Source organism: Geotrypetes seraphini, chromosome 11, assembly GCF_902459505.1.
Source record: "Geotrypetes seraphini chromosome 11, aGeoSer1.1, whole genome shotgun sequence".
In the NCBI taxonomy this organism is placed as follows: Eukaryota; Metazoa; Chordata; class Amphibia; order Gymnophiona; family Dermophiidae; genus Geotrypetes; species Geotrypetes seraphini.
The window spans coordinates 55,118,475-55,138,942 of NC_047094.1; the positions used below are offsets into that span (position 1 = coordinate 55,118,475).

General features: G+C 41.8%; 1 protein-coding gene across 3 annotated transcripts in view; it reads left to right on the forward strand.

The window, feature by feature from the left end:
- Positions 1-588: 588 nt before the first annotated feature.
- The window catches only part of ASB8 (ankyrin repeat and SOCS box containing 8), a 40,352-nt gene continuing 20,472 nt past the window's right edge, over positions 589-20,468 (forward strand). Inside the window, exon 1 of one of the 3 annotated variants that reach the window (XM_033915164.1) lies at positions 589-695. The gene's annotated coding sequence lies outside the window, so the exon portion shown is untranslated. The remainder of the gene's footprint in view (positions 696-20,468) is intronic. The other 2 variants (XM_033915163.1, XM_033915166.1) reach the window with 2 other exon arrangements.

The following is a 20,468-nucleotide window of genomic DNA, read 5'->3' on the forward strand; positions in this document are numbered from 1 at the left end:
TGTGTGTGATTACAGAGCAGACTGGATGGACCGTTCAGGTCTCTTTATCTGCTGTCATTTACTATGTTACTTACACATGCATATATCCATACAATTTTATAAAGAGCCATTTCTACCTGTAGAGCATGGTTCTCACACAAAATGCTTCTTCATTCAGTCACATAAACAGAGAAATTAAGCTACAGGCACTGAAAGGTTCGAGTCAAAGAATAAGTTTGGGAATTTCAGGGCGCATACTACCCTTTACTAGACACACGCAAGGTTTATAGAGAACTGGGAGCTCTCGCCTTAGCGATTTTTTCAAAGACGGCCCTACAACATTCCTGGCAGTACTGGAGAACCCCAAACACGTCGAAAACTGTCCGATTTATCAGTGTCGGGATACAGAAAGACGAAGCAAACACTCTCTGGTCTCTCTATTAAAACCCAAGCCCTGTCCCTCGTCCCCAATCTGGTATCTCTTCTCGCCCTCTCAGGTCACCGTGGCAACAGCAATTAATACAAGCTGCCGGCGACCAGCGCTGAACCTGCCTCCTCCGGCATCCCCCCCCCCCTCTGCCGAGTCCCGCCTCACCGGAAACAGGAAGTCGCGTCAGAATGGGGCGGGGCGCTGGAGAAGGAAAGTTCCGGGTCTGGGTGTAGGCCACCTGTATGAATTGTTGCCGTTGCCGGAGCCCTCAAAGGCAAGTTTGAAGGTGGGATAAAGAGGAGGTTGAGACCTTGGGCGGGGAGGAGAGGGGGAAAAGGTGTGGAACTTGCGAGAGTGGAAAGGTGTTGGAGATGCCAGTTCTTGGAGGGAGGGGTTGGGTTCTTGTCCGTGAATGCGTGTGAAGAGCGATTCTCGGTGTACGAGGGCAGTCAAATGCCTCTTGACTTGCTATCTCTGCACTATGCTTTATTTATAGGTCTACTTTATCTGTCAGGAGTGGATGGTGTCGAGGGTAAGGTAGTCATATTGGTGGGAGGGGTCCAGTTTAGTATTAACAAACGCAAACCTTTGGTGGGATGCCACCACCCTCTGCCTAGCCCAAAATTAGTGAGATATATTTACTATCTTTAAAAGGGAAATAGTATTCAACTAATTGAAATTAATCTGCAGTCTTCCCCCTAATAGTTATAGTCCAAGCAGGCAACTCAAGGGCATTAGAATGCATTAAATACGTATAAAGATAAGTTTCTTAGCCACGCTTGACCACCTTTCTAAATAGAAATAATTCTTCCTGTTATAACTCCAAGGTAAAGTGGTAGGATAGCCTTGTTAGTCCACTATTAAATGTAATAAATTGAAATAAAATAATATTTTTTGGATTAAATTAATATATTTTGTGATGAGCTTTTAAAGGTAACTATTTTTCAGATCAGTAATTCAGAAAGGAGCAAATGATCTATATCAGAATATTTATGTGAAACATAAAAGCATTCCAATGACAGTCTCATGGGAAGGTAAGAGTGTTTGGGGAGGGGTGAGAAACAGGGAGAGATGGATGGGTATTCTCACCATAAAGTCATTAGTACAGTTAGTGTTCTGGTCTTGCAAAATCCCACTCTCCCGCTATAGGAGGGGCCTTAGGCGCTTGGGCCAATCAGGCCCTAGGATCATGTGGGTTGGGCAGGGGAGGGGTAGGCCTGCCTCATTTGGACAGAGGCGGGCCTGCTGGCTGGATGGCGCGAAGACCCGTCCAGCCAACTTGGCGGTAAGCTTCAGGGGGGTTCTGGGGTGGGGGGTTCGTTGGGGAGGGGTCTGGCAGGAGGGTTTGGGTACCCTCCTGCCGGCGATCTTCAGGGGGGCGTTGAAGGGTCCAGCAGGACAGGTTGGGCACCCTCCTGCCAGTGATCTTCGGGGAGGCCATTGGGGGGTCCGGGGAGGGCGGTTAGGGCATTTTGTTTGGGGGTTCATTGGGGGAGTCCAGCAGGAGGAGTTGGGTACCCTCATGCCAGCGATCTTTGAGGGGGGGGCGGGTGCTTTTGGCAGGAAGGGGTTGGGCACTCTCCTGCCGTGAATGCCGGGGGGGGGGGGGGTGTTGGGGAGACTGGCGGCCGTAGTTGTGGCCGCTATACTAATCCTTGCTGCGATAAAGTATAGTGGCCGCGTCCTATACAGAATCCGGGCCAAAAACCCGATTCTGTAACCAGTGTCTGCAACATGGATGTCGGTTATAGAATCGGGTTTACTTTGGCGGGTTTTGTTTCGATTCTGTATAGGACGTCTGGGACGGGTGTCCTATACAGAATCCGGGCCACAATGGCTACAATAGAGTTTTATAGAATTTAAGAACAATATTAAAGAATATTTAAATATAAAATAGACTAGATTGGAAGCCGGTGATGAGAACCACATAATTCTTCCCGCTGTAAAAATTAACTAGCTGAGGATTCCTTAAAAACCCAGGTAAGGGTTTAATATAGAGTTCTATATTTGGGACTCAAATATTGGAGCTGATTATAAATCGTTCTGAATTAAACCGTGAGAATTTATCACACTTGCACAAGAGACCTATCATAAAGGCATACTCTCAGAGAAAATATCTGAACTTCGAGAGGGGTTTCTTAAACCCTTGGTGCAAAAACAGCTTCACCCAAGACACCAAAAACTTTCTGAACAAATTGGAAAACATCAAGCAGATACCACCAGGTGTCTTTCTGGTCACAATTGATGTAGTAGATTTACTATACAGCAGCATTCCCCATGCAAATGGTATAGCTTCATGTAATTTCCTAAAAACATGTACCCTGAGCTGCCAATAGACACCAGAAACTATTACAAAATATAATTCATTCTAACTTCAGCTATTTCTGTTTAAATAATGATATATATCTGCAAATCATGGGCACCAGGATGGCACCACAAAACACAATACAGTATGCTAACCTTTTCATGGCAAAACTGGAGGAGCCATTCTTAAATACATATCCCCTAAAATACTACTGGATATTAATGACATTTTTATGATTTGGACTGAGGAAAGACTCTCAAACAATTTTGCTTTCAATGCATACCATTCTTCAATCAAATTCAAAACTGATTACACCACAGAAAAAGTCAACTTTCTAAACACCACAGTATCAACAATGGCAATATAAAAACATCTCTATTCAAGAAACTCACTGTCAGATGCAGCTACCTCCACAATTCTAGCTTCTGCCATTCACATACAGAAAAATCCTTTATATACATCCAAGCCACGTGATACCACTGCATCCGCTTTGACTCGAGAGCAGAGCTAAATACCTGACTGAATCCTTGAAACAAAAAGGATACAACCCCAAATAATCTCCAAGAAGGTTGCTTCTTCCCTCAAAACTCCAAGAGAAAACTTTTTTGCAGTACAAAGAAAAGAAAATGATGAGAGTGCCCCTTAGATCAGGGACCTCAAAGTCCCTCCTTGAGGGCTGCAATCCAGTCGGGTTTTCAGGATTTCCCCAATGAATATGCATTGAAAGCAGTGCATGCACATAGATCTCATGCATATTCATTGGGGAAAACCCGACTGGATTGCAGCCCTCAAGGAGGGACTTTGAGACCCCTGCCTTAGATGGAAAAATTGAGAAGAATCATAAAAGATCTACAGCTACTTCATCAGGAGGGTGAATTATTGAAAGATAATGAAACTACCTAATCTGAAACAAAAATTAGAAAACAAAGCTCCCAGTAGAAACTGAAAAAGAGAATGGCACATGTCTTCAGTATATCAAATTGCAAATTGTGCCAAACAGGTATTGCAGGACCCCACAGTCATTCACATGGGGAAAACATACAGGGATCCTAGATGTGCTCTTTAAATGTAGTGTATATTATTCAGTGTAAAAAATGTGAAGAAGAATGCTATGATAGGGAGACAAGCCAGATGCTTAAAACCAGATTGAATCTACACTGTCACCACATCAGAAACTATAGTGCTGACCAGGATGACACTTGTATAGGACAGCATTTTGCCAGATTAGAGCACTGCACTAATGATTTTATGGTGAGAATACTAAAAGAAAATTTCAAAACCTCCAGGAACATAAATCCTTTGGAATTAAAATGATGAAATATTTTGGTACCCCCTAGACAGGACTTAACAAAAATATGGATTTTCTATCACATTATAAGCTATAAAATTATACTGCTTTGTTGCCCTCTGATCACCCATTCGTCTCTCCCTGTTTCTTTTATGTTTTCACATTTGCAATCTGATGTAGGTCATCTGCTCATTTCTGATCTGAAAAAGGATTACCTTTGAAAGCTTATCACAAAATGTATTGTTAGTCCAATAAAAAAAGGTATAATCTTTTCTTTGTTCTGTTTTATTTCTATTTATTGACTGATTATAGAAAGTCTACTTTGTTGTAATAATTGAGAAGTAGGTAATTATTTTGATGGCACCTCTAGGCAACTGAGAAAAATAACTTGTGGTTTCCAAGTTAGTCCAGATGAGGCATATAAATGAACACTAGCAAATAAAATAAAATATAGCAGTACTTTTTCTTTGGATGGATTGAAGGGCTCTCAATACTGTCCTCAAGACACACCTAGCCAGTCAAGTTTTCTGGATACCCCACAATGAATATGCATAAGATAAATTTGCCTACATGGTCTCCATTGTATGCAAATCTACCTCATGTATATTAATTGTAAGTATTCTGAAAGCCTAAATGGCTAGGTGTGACCCAAAGACTGGGTTGAGAACCAATGAATTAATTTAATCTATTTCTTGACTAGATTTTCTGAGCAGTGTTAGCTCCTAAAAGCTAGTCTTATAAGTTTGTAATATCTCGTGGAGTAGATATTCTGAGTTGTCTACCTATGATTTTTTTTGCCATTTAGTACCAATGATTATGATGCATTTTTATTGTTAGACTAGTAAACCATTTTGCTTGACAAAATTCAGAGCTATGTTAATATGTATAATACCTGATACCTAAATAGAAATATAGAAACATGAAAGCAGATAAGAACACATGACCTATTTAGTCTGCCTAACCATACTAACCATATTATCCCCTGATCCAATGTACTTGTCTCAAATAGAAACATAGAAAAATGAAATCAGATAAAGACTAACCCAGTGTATAAAAGTGCTACTGTGTGGAAGTTTGTGTGGTGGCATAAAATAAAAATACCTAGTAAATTAAAGAACTTCCCCATCTTAAAACATTGTTTGGGATTTTACCAAAAAAAGTCCTTTACTTAAGAACACAAGAACTACCATACTGGCTCAGACCAAAGGCTCATTGAGCCAGAGTCCTGTTTCCAGCAATGGCCATTAATGTGTGCTAAGTGCCATATCGGAATAAAATAGGATGCACAGTGTGTAGTATACAGTACTATCAATTAATGTGTGTGCTAAGCTTTAGTAAAAGGACCCCTAAGTTTCTTGAATTCTAGAGCTTAATTATTAATTGAATGAAAAAGCATTTATCATCTGTTTTAAATGTACTACTCAGTAACTTTATGGCATGTCCCCTAGTCTTTGTACTTTTTGAAAGTGTAAAGAGCTGATTTGTATTTACACATTATGCTCATGATTTTACAGACTTCTATAGTATCTCCCCTCAGTTATCTCTTGTCCAAGCAGAAAAGTCCTACTAACCTCTTTAGCTTTCCCTTATAGCAGAGTTGTTCCATCACCATAATTATTTTGGTCACTCTTCTTAAAATTCCATTATATCTTTTTTTGAGATGAAGTGACCAGAATTGCACACAATACTTGAGGGGCAGTTGTACAGTGGAGCGATACAAAGGCATTATGATATTCTATGTTTTAATCTCCAGTCTTTTCTTAATAATTCCTAACATTCTATTCATATTTTTGTCTGCTGCTGCACATTGAGCAAATAATTTATGCAAATTTTTTGAAAGTTTCAAGTCAAAAAGTACATGCTCTGTCTTACCAAATATCATGGGACAACAACAACAAAGGCATTATAGTGCGCAAGTAAAACAAGACTGTAAGCCTCTACACTTCCCCCTCCGTATTCGCAAATTCCGTTTCTATGGTTTCGGTTATTCGCAATTTTTGACCAGAATTTTTTTTTCCATTTATTGGGCTATTTTTAGCCCTGTAAGCCCCCCCCCCTTAAGCCTTACCTGATGGTCTAGCGAGTTTTCAGGCAGGAGTGATCTTCCCACACTCCTGCCCTGTGCAGATCACTCACAGGAAATGGCTCGAGAGACTACGGGAGGCCAAGGCAGCCATTTCCTGTGAGCGATCTGCACGGGTCAGGAGCGTAGGAAGATTGCTCCTGCCTGAAAACCCACTAGACCACCAGGTAAGGCTTAAGGGGGGGGGGACTTACAGGGTTAAAAATAGTCGGGGGAAGTGGGGGATAAGGGCAGAACCGGCCTGAATATTATTTGCAGTTTTTCCATATTCGCGTGCCGGCTCTGCCCTTAACCCCTGCGAATACGGAGGGGGAAGTGTATTGTGAAACTTTTCACACAAACATGAACCCTTCTCAAGTCCCCCTACCTCTTGTCAACAAACCTGCCCCCTCCCAACTTCCTGTGACCAGAAATTCACATCTTAGAGGAGGATCAACCACATCATCACCAAAAACTACCGTATATCTTTTAGATTCATGCTGTTTGTTAAAGAGTGTTCAAAAAGATAGAATTTACTTATGTGAAAGGGTATGCATGTATGGAGTCCACAACTTAAGAAATCTCTTCTTTGCTTTACTGCCATGGACCTCCACAGACAATCTTTCCATCTTCAAGAGTTCATTCAGTTGGTTATGCACCTGTTCCCTATCAAAGAGATCTTACACAGAAAGAGAGCAGAAAATCTCATGCCCTCTCTAATGTCAGTTACATCACACAAAAGACTTGGGTAGCCTCCCAACATTGATGATATAGGCTACCCAGATATGAACATACAGCAGTGCAAAAGGAAAACATGCCGAGATGTCCAAATGCAGTTTTTGTAGGAGGTATTCTGTGCACCACATTCCTGATAGGAGCCATCTGATGGAAGACCCATTTTTTTGTTCTAGATGGGTGGATATACTATATATGCACTATTGCAACTTGTAGTGCAGCACCTGAAGATGGATAGTCTCTGCAAACTGTGGACTTGCTGCCCAAAAGACTGTCTAGAGAATAAGGTCCAAAATCTGCAGTCCAGCAGGCAAGAATGCAATATTCTAAAGGCCCTTGCTTTTGAAATCCCTTGTAATAATGACTGATTAATCATTTATGTACCACAGGAAGAGGCCACGTTTCATCAAAAACAGATTCAGAAAAGTCTACTGCTTAGGTTCACAAAAGAGGCTGTACATAATGATGCAATTGTGAATAGGCATACCGTTCTGTATCCTCCAGCTGGAAGGTGGTTTTATAGGCATCAAAGGATAACAATACAAATGTTTCATACTCCTCCTCCAGCACATCTTTTATAAATGATAAACCCTTGCTGGACCAGTGACAAAAATGTGCATGCATTAATCCCAGAGGAAAGTCAGCATTGCTTACTATAGGTAAATATGTAGAGCAGGTCGAATGTAAGCCAAATTTCTCCCAGAAAGTCAACCATGCCCATCGCACAGACTTAAGTAGATAGTGATTTTTAATATTTATTTATTTAACCCATCTTCCCAAAAGAAGCCCAGAATGGGTTGCAAGAGTACACTCATAAGTAGGACAAACCAGTTTAGGGAATGTCCGGGCCCCTGTATTCACAAGGTCAGCCAGAGCCTGCTGTGCCCCCAAAGTCCGCTCAAAGGTCACATCACAAAATTCAGAGGTACCAAATACCCAGTCTCTAAGAAGTCGCATGTGACAAGCAGTATTATAGATGCAGAGATCGGTTAATCCCAGATCACCAAGTTTACAAGTTTTATTAAAATATGATTAAAACGCTTTTGTAATAAATTCAAAGTGATGTACATTTAAAATTAATCACATAGAGACATACAATGGATTAACTTTTAAACATCATACTTGAAAAGGTGGGGAAAAGGGTAGAACTACAATTTCAAAGGAAAGAACAATTAAGGGAAAAACATTAAGGAAGGGGGACCCTGTTAGCTAGGCAAGCTTATTCTTCAAGATCACTACATTTATGGCGGAGCTAAAGAAATCAGTTGTCTATGTAGTAGCTGGAGCTATGTCAAAGTAAGATGTGGCCTCTTAGAGCCCCCCCCCAATTTTCTAATGATGTTATTATAACAATGCAAGTCACAGGGTTTAACAATAATGGCTAAATGTTGCAGTGGATATAACTACTTAGGCAACAATATAAGTTTTAAAAGAGATATACAACCTCACAGTGAAAATGGTAAAGAATGCCACTAAGCACATAAAGTTTAGGTAGCTTGTAACAAAGAAATTATATTAGCAGAATAGAGTGATGACAGACATCACGGAATATTAAGTCTTAATTATTTTAAGCTGTCTCCTGCCCATCGTAATGGAAAAGTACCAGGCTACCTACCATCCAATCTCTCTGTTATACTTAAAGCTTCTGATTTATTCGTATTAATCCACAAACCAAAGTGTATTAAAATATCCAGGACACACAGAAAAGACAAGTTAATCTAATCATGTACTTTTTAATGGGTATAACTTATGGGCAGACTGGATGGACTGTTCAGGTCTTTATCTGCTGTCATTTACTATGTTACACTGCAGGAAGCAAACAGGATTTGTGAATTACATAAACAAATCATTTGCAAATAGTGCTACCTTAAATTTCTGAGAACCCAGATAGCTGGTTCATATTTCGGATGCAATGCTAAAGGTTCCATAACCAGAATAAAAAAGATAGGCGAGAAGGGGCAACCTTGCCCACGTGCCTCAGAAGATATTAAAGGGAGCAGAAAGCACTCTATTGCCCAGTACCTGAGCCCAGAGGTCTTTATATAAAATTTGAATCTTGGAAATAATAGGACTCTGGAACCTGAAGCAGTGCAATCCTTCCCAAAAATAGGATAAAGAGATGGAGTCAAAGGCCCTTTCTGTCAAAACTGACCTCCAGAGTTTTGTGGGTGGAGACCTCCATGACACATAAAAGCCAACGCACATTAGCCACTGTATTTCTACCCTTAAAGCTCACCTATTGAGGTGCCACTAATTTGGGTATAATATCCAGAAGTCTATTAGCTAGCAGCTTAGCATATAGTTTCAGGTCCACATTTAATAAAGAAATTGGCCTGTAGACACTGGTCAGAGTATTAATAGTATGCTGCAGCTGAAGATAAGAACATTATTTATAAAAAAATTTATCGACCGCCTATTCCTAGGTGGCCTTACAAAAGTAGCATACACAAAATGGAACAAACATCTTAAATTACAGAAGAGTAGTTGCATCTTAAAAAGCCATAATTTCATAGATCATTACAGTACAGTTCATCCTAGAACCATAAGACACATAACATAAGAATTGCCATACTGGGACAGACTGAAGGTCCATCAAGCCTAGTATCCTGTTTCCAACAGTGGCCGACCTAGAACCCAAGTGGCAAAACATTCTATGCTGCTTATCTAGGAATAAGCAGTGGATTTCCCCAAGCCATCTTAATAATGTCCTATGGACTTATCTTTTAGGAAATTATCCAAATCATTTTTAAACGCTGCTAAGCTAACTGATTTCACCACATTCTCCAGCAACGAATTCCAGATTTTAATAATACATTGTATGAAGAAATATTTTCTCTGGTATGTTTTAAATCTACTACTTAGTAGCTTCATCGCATGTCTCCTGTCCTTGTATTTTTGGAAAGATTGAACAAGCGATTCACATCTACCCTTTCCACTCCACTCATTATTTTATAGACCTCTATCATATCACCCCTGAGCTGCCTCGGTCAGATTTTGTGCCAAGGCACGATGAGCAATCAATCGCCAATTGTGAAAGCAAGTAAAGAATCTCTGTTGATTCAAATGATGATACTGTTAAGACTGATATTATTTTCCTCCATAATATTGCTTTTCCTGTCACGAAGACTTCCCTTCCCTCCTTGGGGCAAGGAGAGAAAGCCGAAACATTGCATGGTCAGAAATTACTGCATGAATAATATCCACAGTCTCAACTGGTCTCATGGAAGAATCGGACAAGAGTACATAAGCCAGTCTGTTTTAAGATAGATGTGCCTGGAAGACATGAGTGTACTCACAGTCTCCTAAACAATATGCAACAGATGTCGAGGAGCCCCAACACAGGGCACAAAAGATCACCTCCCCAATGATTTGAGGAGGCACCAGACTGAGCAATCGATTTTCTTTCTAGATGCAAATCTGTTACTGCATTGAAATCTCCCCTGACAAGCAGCACACATCAAGGGTAATTCAGTAATATTTTAAGCAGTATGGGAAAATAGGTCTGATCATAAATATTTGAGGTATAAAATGAGACTAAAAGATAAGGATTCCCATAAAGGGAACAATGGACTATGACCCATTGACTCTGTGAGTCACTCTAGGTGCTATACTCCTCAAAAGAAACTGCTTTATTGATTAAGATTACTGTTCTTGCATGCCGGTGAACTGGGGCAGTAGAGTGATAACAGTAGCCCACACATTCTTTGTGCAATTTGCTATGGTCAATATCAGAGAGATGGGGTTTCTTGGAGTAAAGCCACTGCCGCTCCATAGTGTCTTAAAGCCACCACAAAAAAGGACAGAGAAGGTGACCTGTGGTGCTCAATTCTTTTATTGTAATCAAGACTCGAATGACCTGCCTCAGGAGTCTGAGTCTTAATACAGAAATGTATATCATGATTATTCTGTCTTACAGCTGTGGTGCTTGAGTTACGAGTATAATAAACACAAATCACAAAAAGTGTGTCTGCTGGACTGAGCAGTATGACAACTTTTCCACCTCGGTCCGCAGCTAAAGAGTTCGTTTTGATCTCTTTCCATTTTTTTAACATGAGTTCTCTACAGACATTTTTTGTTAACAATAAATGTATATCTGATCGGTGTAATACAAGGAGAATATTAGCAAATATCATCTTTATTTGCGGGGTGTGCTCGGAGCTGCTGGTTCATCTTGCCATCTTGCCGATGACATCACTGGAAGACATGAATAAAGTAATTTTAATGTATGCATAATGATGTCTGGATCAGTGTTCTTCAACCTTTTGACATCTGTGGACCAATGGAAATAAAATAATTATTTTGTGGACCAGCACCGGTTTGCGGACCAGCAGTTGAAGAACACTGGGCTATGTCGTGGGCCACCCATCTCTGCTCCAGACCCCGCCCTCATAATAGTACTAATTGTAACACCATTTTTCCATTCATTTTTCATATATACATACATACACAATATGTTAGCCACAAAATTAAACTACACAGAGCACACTGTATGCTTCTCAATATTCATTCCTACCAGAACACAGATAACCCCATGCAAATACGGGACCAGAAACTAAAAGTACTAATATATACAAACAAACCCTAAGATGCAAGACTGCAAGCGGTACAACCCCAGAGGAACAGAAACAAATGCATTTCTTCCTAAACAGAAAGCAGATATAAATCAATCACTAAATTAAAAAAATAAAATCATTCCTCTTACCGTTGTTGTCTCCCTCCCTCCATGCTGTGCTTTGCCTTCTGGCCTGCCCCCTGGTGTTATCTTAGAGCTGGCTCCCTCTTCCTCAGTGCTGCAGTGCACAAAGCTGTGGGTAGCAACTCCTCGCACATCCCGCACCTCATCTGGAAGCCTTCCCTCTGACATTGCGAAGTCAGAGAGAAGGCTTCCGGTTCAGGTGCAGGACGCGCGTAGGAGTCTCTGCCCATGGCTTTGTGCACTGCAGCACTGAGGAAAAGGGAGCCGGCCCGAAGACAACGCCACATCGATCGCACCATGGACCGGCGACTGAATAGCACTGTCTGGGACCCGATGCACATACCGGCCCTGTGGACCGGAAGGAAATTTATGTGGACTGGCACCAGTCCACGGACCAGCGGTTGAAGAACACTGGTCTAGATCCTTTGCACACTAGGAATTACCACCCAGGAAATCTAGCATCGTGTAGCTATAGTTTGGGTATTTTCCCTGTGTGAATCTCTTTGAATTTGTTCATATTAGATTTAATTTGACATTTGGATACCTAGTCTCCCAGTATTATAGGGTTTTCTTGCAATTTATCATAATCTGCTTGTGTCATTTAGAAATTTTGATCACTCATTATTCCCAGTTCCAGATTATCAATATGTTAAAAAGCACTTTTAGTACTGGTCCCTAGGGCTCTCCACTGTTTTTGAGAGGCTTAGTCTAGTGGTCGCTTGGGGTATCATGCTAGACATTAGATACTGTCTGACCAACACACATCACTACTGAATATGCTGCAGCTGCACATAGAATCAACAAATTCTTTGTCTTTGGTGAATGCTTTTGTTGGCACTTTACAGAATCATTGCCTCCTCTACTGACTTTGCCCATCTCTCCATTATTTGCTGTAATGACAGGCAGTGACTGGTGCCACCACATGCCTCACTTCCCATACCATACCACTCTGATACCTCTGGCCACATAACCACTGTGAATTGGAATCTGGTGAGGGGGGTGATCATCCTCACGAACCAGCATATGGAGCCCACCCTGGGGTCTGCATGCTACGTATTGAATATAAACCAAGATAATGTTTTCCCCCTTATTTTTTTAGGGGAAACATGTAAATGTGAATATAAATTTAGGGTTTATATTCTAGCATTCCTCCCCTTTCTTCACTCCCCGTAGTGTCACGCCTCCACTTTCCTTACCCCTCCCCCTTGAACCAAAAGGGCTATCTCTTCCTCTCTTCTTGGCCTACTCCACCCAGAGACTTCCCACCTCTGGCATGCCCTATTTATTGCTCTGGTGATCTAGTAGCAAGTTGGAGCTGGAGCAATCCCCACTCCTGCCCATGCCATCTTTACAGTCAAAATGGCTGCTGTGACTTCCAGCGGCAGTCTTCTGTTCAAGGGGAAGGAGAGAAAGGGAGGAGGAAGGAAGTGGGAGCTCTTTTAGTTTGTTTGAGTGATGACTGTGGCAGAGGAGGGAAACCATGGGGAAGGGAGGCAAGGAGAGCAATGTCAGATATCACGGGTGGGGAAAAGGCTTGAATATAAACCAAGAAGCAATTTTTGATGTGGTATATTTTTGCCAAAAACACTCTGTTTATATTTAAGTATGTATGGTAGATTTATGCATTGCTTATTGGTGTGGATTTTTAGCAAAAGTTGTGTCCTTCCCCTCCCCAATCTGTTTAGAACTGAAACAGCTTCAGCTTTGTCATGGAAGAGTAGTTCGATGGCCACTATGCATTTTGTGACTCGGGGCGAGACACTTAATCATCCATTGCTCCAGGTCCAAAAATTCAAGATGTTTTGGACCTGGAGTCCATTAGGCACAGATAAAGTACCTGCATATGATTAATGTAAACTGTTTTGGTTTTACGACAGGTGGTATATCAAATCCATGACCTTTACCTTTAGCAAGTCCACATTGCCTGTGAGCAGGATGGTAACACCAGCATTTTCCCTGACACACAAGGCTCTCAAGAATGCTAGTGAAAATGCTAATTAGAACAGAAGTGCTTTAAAAGCCAATAACACACCTGTGGCACAGCATGTCCCAGTATTAAGATGCATGCATGATAGGGCATCTTCCATTCCACCTGAAGATTAAGCTATTGCTGGGGTTCTCCTTTCCAATAATTTGGCAAATAAAGGGAGCTCCCTCACTATTAGGGTTACCATTACCATGTGGCTCCAGAAAAAGGAGATCAGATTAAGACATCCAGGTTTTACTTCCACTGAAACCATATATATATATATATATATATATATATATGATATCTTATCCTAGTGCACATAAATTCATTGTAACCAAGGGGCATTTCATTTTTGAAAGTGCAACTGTGATAAAATGAGGAAAATAGTTAAAAAGAAGCTAAAAGGATCAGTTGCAAAGGTTAGGACTGTAAACCAGGCATGCATGTTATTTAAAAATACCATCGTGGAAGCCCAGACCAGATGTATTCCACGTATCAGCAAAGATGGAAAGAAGAGGAAATGAGAGCTGGCGTGGTTAAAAGGTGAAGTGAAAAGGCTATTAGAGCCAAGAAAACAGCCTTTAAACAATGGAAAAAGGATCCGAATGAAGAAAATAAGAAGAAACATAAGCACTGGCAAGTTAGATGCAAAGCATTGATAAAGACAGCTAAGAAAGAATATGAACAGAAACTTGCAAAGAGGCAAACACTCATATTTTTGTAGGTACATCCTGTGAGGGTATCTGTGGGACCATTGGATGATCAAGGAGCAAAAGGAGCTCTCAGGGAGGATAAGGCCATAGTGGAAAGACTGAATAAATTTTTTGTTTCGGTCTTTATGGAAGAAGATGTAAGAGATCTACCTGAACCGGAAATGGTTTTCAAGGGTGATGATGCGGAGGAACTGAAAGAAATCTCGGTGAATCTGGAAGATGTACTAAGCCAAATCGACAAGTTAAAAAGTGATAAATCGCCAGGACCGGATGGTATACATCCCAGGGTACTAAAAGAACTCAAACATGAAATTGCTGACCTGGTGTTAGTGATCTGTAATCTGTCGCTAAAATCGTCTATAGTACCTGAAGATTGGAGGGTGGCCAATGTTACGCCGATTTTTTAAAAAGGGTTCCAGGTGAGATCCTGGAAATTACAGACCGTTAAGCCTCACTTCAGTAACGGCCAAAATGGTAGAAACAATTATAAAAAAATAAAATTGTGGAAAACGTAGACAAACATGATTTAATAAGACAGTCAGCATGCATTCAGCCGAGGGAGATCTTTCCTCACAAATTTGCTTGACTTCTTTGAAGGTGTGAATAAATGTGGATAAAGGTGAGCCAGTTGATATAGGGCTCCTTTTATCAAGCTGTGGTAGGCGGTTAACGCGCGGAATACTGCACGTTCATAACACCGCCATTGACGAGGCGTTAGTTTTTTGGTGTGCCGCGGGGGTTAGCATGTAATGAAATGTCCAACGTGCTAACCCCCGTAGCGCACCTTGATAAAAGGAGCCCATAGTGTATCTAGATTTACAGAAAGCTTTTAATAAAGTTCCTCATGAGAGTCTCCTGAAAAAATAAAAAGTGTCATGGGATAGTTGGCAAAGTTCAGTTGTGGATTAGGAATTGGTTATCGGCTAGAAAACAGAGGGTAGAGTCAAATGGAAATTTTTCTCAATGGAGGAGAATAAACAGTGGAGTGCCGCTGGGGTCTGTACTAGGACTGGTGCTATTTATGTTACCCTATTTTATGATTTTTATTATGTACAAACTGCTTTTAAGACTGATAGGCGGTTTGCAAATTTTTATTAAACTTGAAACTATTTAACTTATTTATAAATGATCTGGAAATTGGAATGATGAGTGAGGTGATTAAATTTGCAGATGACACTAAACTGTACAAAGGAAATTGGAAGACTAGGTGTCCAAATGGCAGATGAAATTTAATGTGGACAAATGCAAAGTGATACACATTGGGAAGAATAACCTGAATCACAGTTACCGGATGTTAGGGTCCACCTTGGGAATTAGTGCCCAAGAAAAAGATCCTGGGTATTATTGTAGACAATACGATGAAACCTTCCACCCAATGTGTGGCGGTGGCCAAAAAAGCAAACAGGATACTAGGAATTATTAAAAAAGGGATGGTTAACAAGACCAAAAATGTTATAATGCCCCTGTATCACTCCATGATGTGACCTCATTTAGAGTATTGCATTCAATTCCTGTCTCCTTATCTCAAGAAAGATATAGTGGTGCTAGAAAAGGTTCAAAGAAGAGCGACCAAGATGATAAAGGGGATCGAACTCCTTTCATATAAGGAAAAGCTAAAACAGTTAGGGCACTTCAGCTTGGAAAAGAGACGGCTGAGGACATATGATTGAAGTCTACAAAATCCTGAGTGGAGTAGAATGGGAGACACTCAATGAAGTTATAAGGAAATACTTTTAAAACCAATGGGAGGAAATATTTTTTTCACTCAGAGAATAGTTAAGCTCTGAAACACATTGCCAGAGGTTGTGGTAAGAGTGGATAGCGTAGCTGGTTTTAAGAAAGGTTTGGATAAGTTCCTGGAGGAAAAGTCCATAGTCTTGTTATTGAGAAAAACATGGGGGAAGCCACTGCTTGCCCTGGATCGGTAGCATGGAATATTGCTATTCCTTGAGTTTTGGCCAGGTACTAGTGACCTAGATTGGCCACTGTGAGAATGGGCTACTGGGCTTGATGGATCATTGGTCTGACCCAGTAAGGCTATTCTTATGTAACGCTCTGTATCCTAGAGATATGGGAGTTTAAGTGTTTGGTATACCCTTTTTGAATGTAATTTTAAAAATTTCTAGCAATAGCTTTGTGCTCCTTTCCATGGTTTGCTTACAGAAAAAGAATGATGCAAGTGGCAGATAGTCTTACCCCCTTACTTCCTTCCACCCCCAAGTCAAGTTTAGATTTAATACAGTTTTTTGTTTTTTTTAATTCTTTATTCATTTTTTTATGTTACAAGTGTAGCAATTAAACTCATATGAACTTAAAGATACACACTTGATTAACTCTCATATAAGCATAAAGTTTAACATTTCATTACAAATTAATATTCTATAATATTTTAAATATTATGTAAGAAATCTAAAATTTAAATCATACTAATTGAATATAATAATCCCCCATCCCTCCCTCCCTATTCAATAATACATAAAATCATCCTTACTGTGAAAACTATTCAAATACTCATGTATTATATAATAACAACAAGTATGTCATATATACAAAATGGAACTCACAATAGCAACGCAAAAAGGTTATATTATTACATTTCAGAAAGTCTGGGGACCATTAACAGATTTTTGTAATGAATGATTAACTTTTCCCATGATATTTGATTTAATACAGTTTTGAAGTCTATGCCTTTGTTAAAATGTCATTATTCAGGTGTAGATTTATTCGGCACTGCTGTTTTTAAATTCCCCTTTTTTTTATTTTTTTTACAGGCCTGAGGGCTTTGACCAGGTCTCTGTATAACAGATTACTTGCATGCTCAAGGTGCTACTGCTCCATAGAGAGTAGTCCCAAATGAGTACCTGAGGCCATGGATGATAGTCTTGCCTAAGGTCATGATAGAAGCAGTCGCTGAACTAAGCCTTTTGGTTCTTAGCTCATTCCTCTGCCACCATTTCACTTTGTCTCCTTCTTTATCTCTGCTAGCAGCAGTATAACTTGTTTCATAGGACCATTGCTTTTATTTTTTTTTGGATGACTCCTTTTTTCTTTTTTTTTTTCTTATATTGTTATTTTATTTGGGAGTACAAAGTTAACATAGTGCTACCCTCTGCTTTAAAAGCCTCTATCCTCAAGGTCATACGTCAGGCTGTTGTATTCAGTTGTTTCTGATAAGATTTGGTATAATGCCATCAAATTTATAATATGAGGGGGAGGGGGCAATAAGGAGGAGGAATGTTTCACAGCTTCAGATCTGAAAAATTCTGGAAAAGGATTAAAAATCAAATTGGGGAAACCTTAATTGTTTGTATAGCTGTGCTTCTTTGGAGTTGAGTCCATGAGTTTATTTCTTTCATGGAGACACTAGATGGCAGTAAAGATTTATGTTGTCAGTGTAATTTGCACCAGGGCTTTTCAAACCTTTAGCCCACATGGTCATAGAGTTCCTATGAGCATTGGAGCAGTGCAGGGCATTCAGCGTGCCGGCCGTCACTAAAAGTTTCTTGCATGGTTTTGTAAAAGGGGGAGGGGGGGTTATTTTTAAGATTTCAGATAACTTTATTGGTTTAACAATTTTACATGTGTTGCCAAAGCAATATTTTTAACAGTTAAGATATAAAAATAGGATGGAAGGAGATAATTTACAGAATGCTAATAACAAAAAAAAATTGCAGTACGGTATACATAGGGGACAATAACAGAGTTTCTGTTTGGTATTGTATCCTCCTATATCTTAGAAGCCATGGAATCAGTAGTAACAATGCCCCAAATCTTCCACCATATATAAACTCACTATAAAATATGAGTGCAAAAAATCTCACAGCAACAATCCATTCAAACAATGGCTTTAACTGTCGTCTTGTTTAAACATATAAATAAATGTATGTAAATATATATAAATAAATAAATATATGTGTAGGAGGGAAAGCCTCAGAACCCCGTCTGGAATTATTAAACTTCTCACGGACAACAAAGGTACACCCTCCTCGGTATAAAAACCTCCCACTCATGAGTCCTTCCTCAAGAAAAATCCTTTTAACGCGATAGGCTATTTAAGCTTGATCCAAATCTTTTCCTGAAAATTTATGATAACAATAGTTCCACCAAAAAAAGCGTTTTACCAAAAAAAGTGTTTTACCAAAAAAAGCTTCTTCAGGGTGTTTGGGACTATATGCTTATTATGATGGTTTTCTTGCTCATCTTTGATTATTCTTGAGGGAAAGACCCATGAGTGGGAGGTTTTTATACTGAGGAGGGTGTACCCGTGTTGTCCGTGAGAAGTTTAATAATTTCGGTCAGAGTTCAGTCAGAGATGCTTTTCCATCTGTTCACACATTTATTTATAAGTTTAAACAAGAAGACAGTTAAAGCCACTGTGTATATGGATTGTTGCTGTTAGATTTTTTGCAGTCATATTTTATAGTGAGTTTATATATGGTAGAAGACTTGGGACATTGATGCTGTTTGGTCCTATCCCTGGTCGGGTTATATTTCTTACCTGGTGGCAGCATACAGCATTTTGCTGCTATAGTAGCTGTGTCTTTATTTTTCCCCAGAATCAGAGTTTTTCTTACTCATCATTTGTAGGAAATCTTTGATTTTTGGCTATCAGCTTTGGGAAAAGAGCATTTCTGATATATTTGTAATTTGTAAAATAATGCACTTAGAAATGTATTTCTTTTTCTCCAGTCTGGCTTCTTGAGGTTTCCAGTTTATTTTTTGTGTTCATTTTATACTAGCCTATGAGTCACTTACCGTATTTTCGCGGATATAACGCGCACCCGTGTAAAACGCGCACACGGGTATAGCGCGCAGAAACCACAATATTATGTATAAAAACTTTTGTATACCGCGCTCACGGGTATAACGCGCATGCTGCCCGACTGTCCTTTCGCCCGCCCCGACTCTCCTCTGGCCACCCCGACTCTCCTTTCGCCCGCCCCGACTCTCCTCTGGCCACCCCGACTCTCCTTTCGCCCTCCCCGACTCTCCGTGCGCTGTCCCGACTCTCCGTTTACCCGCCCTGCCCTGCCCCCCCCCCGGCAGGACCACTCGCACCCCCACCCCGAAGGACCGCCGACTCCCCGACAATATCGGGCCAGAAGGGAGCCCAAACCCTCCTGGCCACGGCGACCCCCTACCCCCACCCCGCCAGACGCCCGATTCACCCCCCCCCCAGCAGGACCGCTCGCACCCCCACCCCGAACGACCGCTCGCACGCGCTCCCACCCGCACCCGAAATCGGAGCAAGAGGGAGCCCAAGCCCTCTTGCCCGGCCGACTCCCCGACAATATCGGGCCAGGAGGGAGCCCAAACCCTCCTGGCCACGGCGACCCCCTACCCCCACCCCGCACTACATTACGGGCAGGAGGGATCCCAGGCCCTCCTGCCCTCGACGCAAACCCCCCTCCCTCCCTCCAACGACCGCCCCCCCCAAGAACCTCCGACCGCCCCCCCAGCCGACCCGCGACCCCCCGCGGCCTGAGACACATTGTCGGGTTGGGCCCATGTGCCTCAGGCCACGCCCCCAGGTGGGACCTAAGGCTCCAGGGCCTATTCTGATTGGCCCACGTGCCTTCGGCCCCACCAGTAGGCGGAGCTTTGGGACGGATGGGCCAATCCGGCCTCATTCCGTCGTTGGCTGCCTGCCGGACAGGCGGGTTTGGCTCCCGTCTGTCCGGCCAACTAGCAAAGGTACGGGGAAGGGGGGTGGGGGTGTCGTGGGGGTCGGCCAGGGGGGTCGCGGGTCGGCTGGGGGGGCGGTCGGAGGTTCTTGGGGGGGGCGGTCGTTGGAGGGAGGGAGGGGGGTTTGCGTCGAGGGCAGGAGGGCCTGGGATCCCTCCTGCCCGTAATGTAGTGCGGGGTGGGGGTAGGGGGTCGCCGTGGCCAGGAGGGTTTGGGCTCCCTCCTGGCCCGATATTGTCGGGGAGTCGGCCGGGCAAGAGGGCTTGGGCTCCCTCTTGCTCCGATCGCGGGTGCGGGTGGGAGCGCGTGCGAGCGGTCGTTCGGGGTGGGGGTGCGAGCGGTCCTGCTGGGGGGGGGGGTGAATCGGGCGTCGGGGGGGGTGGGAACTATGTAGAAAAACTTTTGTATACCGCGCTCACGCGTATAACGCGCGAGGGGTATGCGCGGTAGGTAAAAACGCGTATAACGCGCGCGTTATATCCGCGAAAATACGGTACTCTGTATTTGGTGAGAGTCGTTTATTCGATTAGTGTGTAGTTTCTGTTTAGCAATCTGTAGCAGTTCATTTTGGTTTAAAATCTAAGCCTCCCAATGAGAGGTGCATTG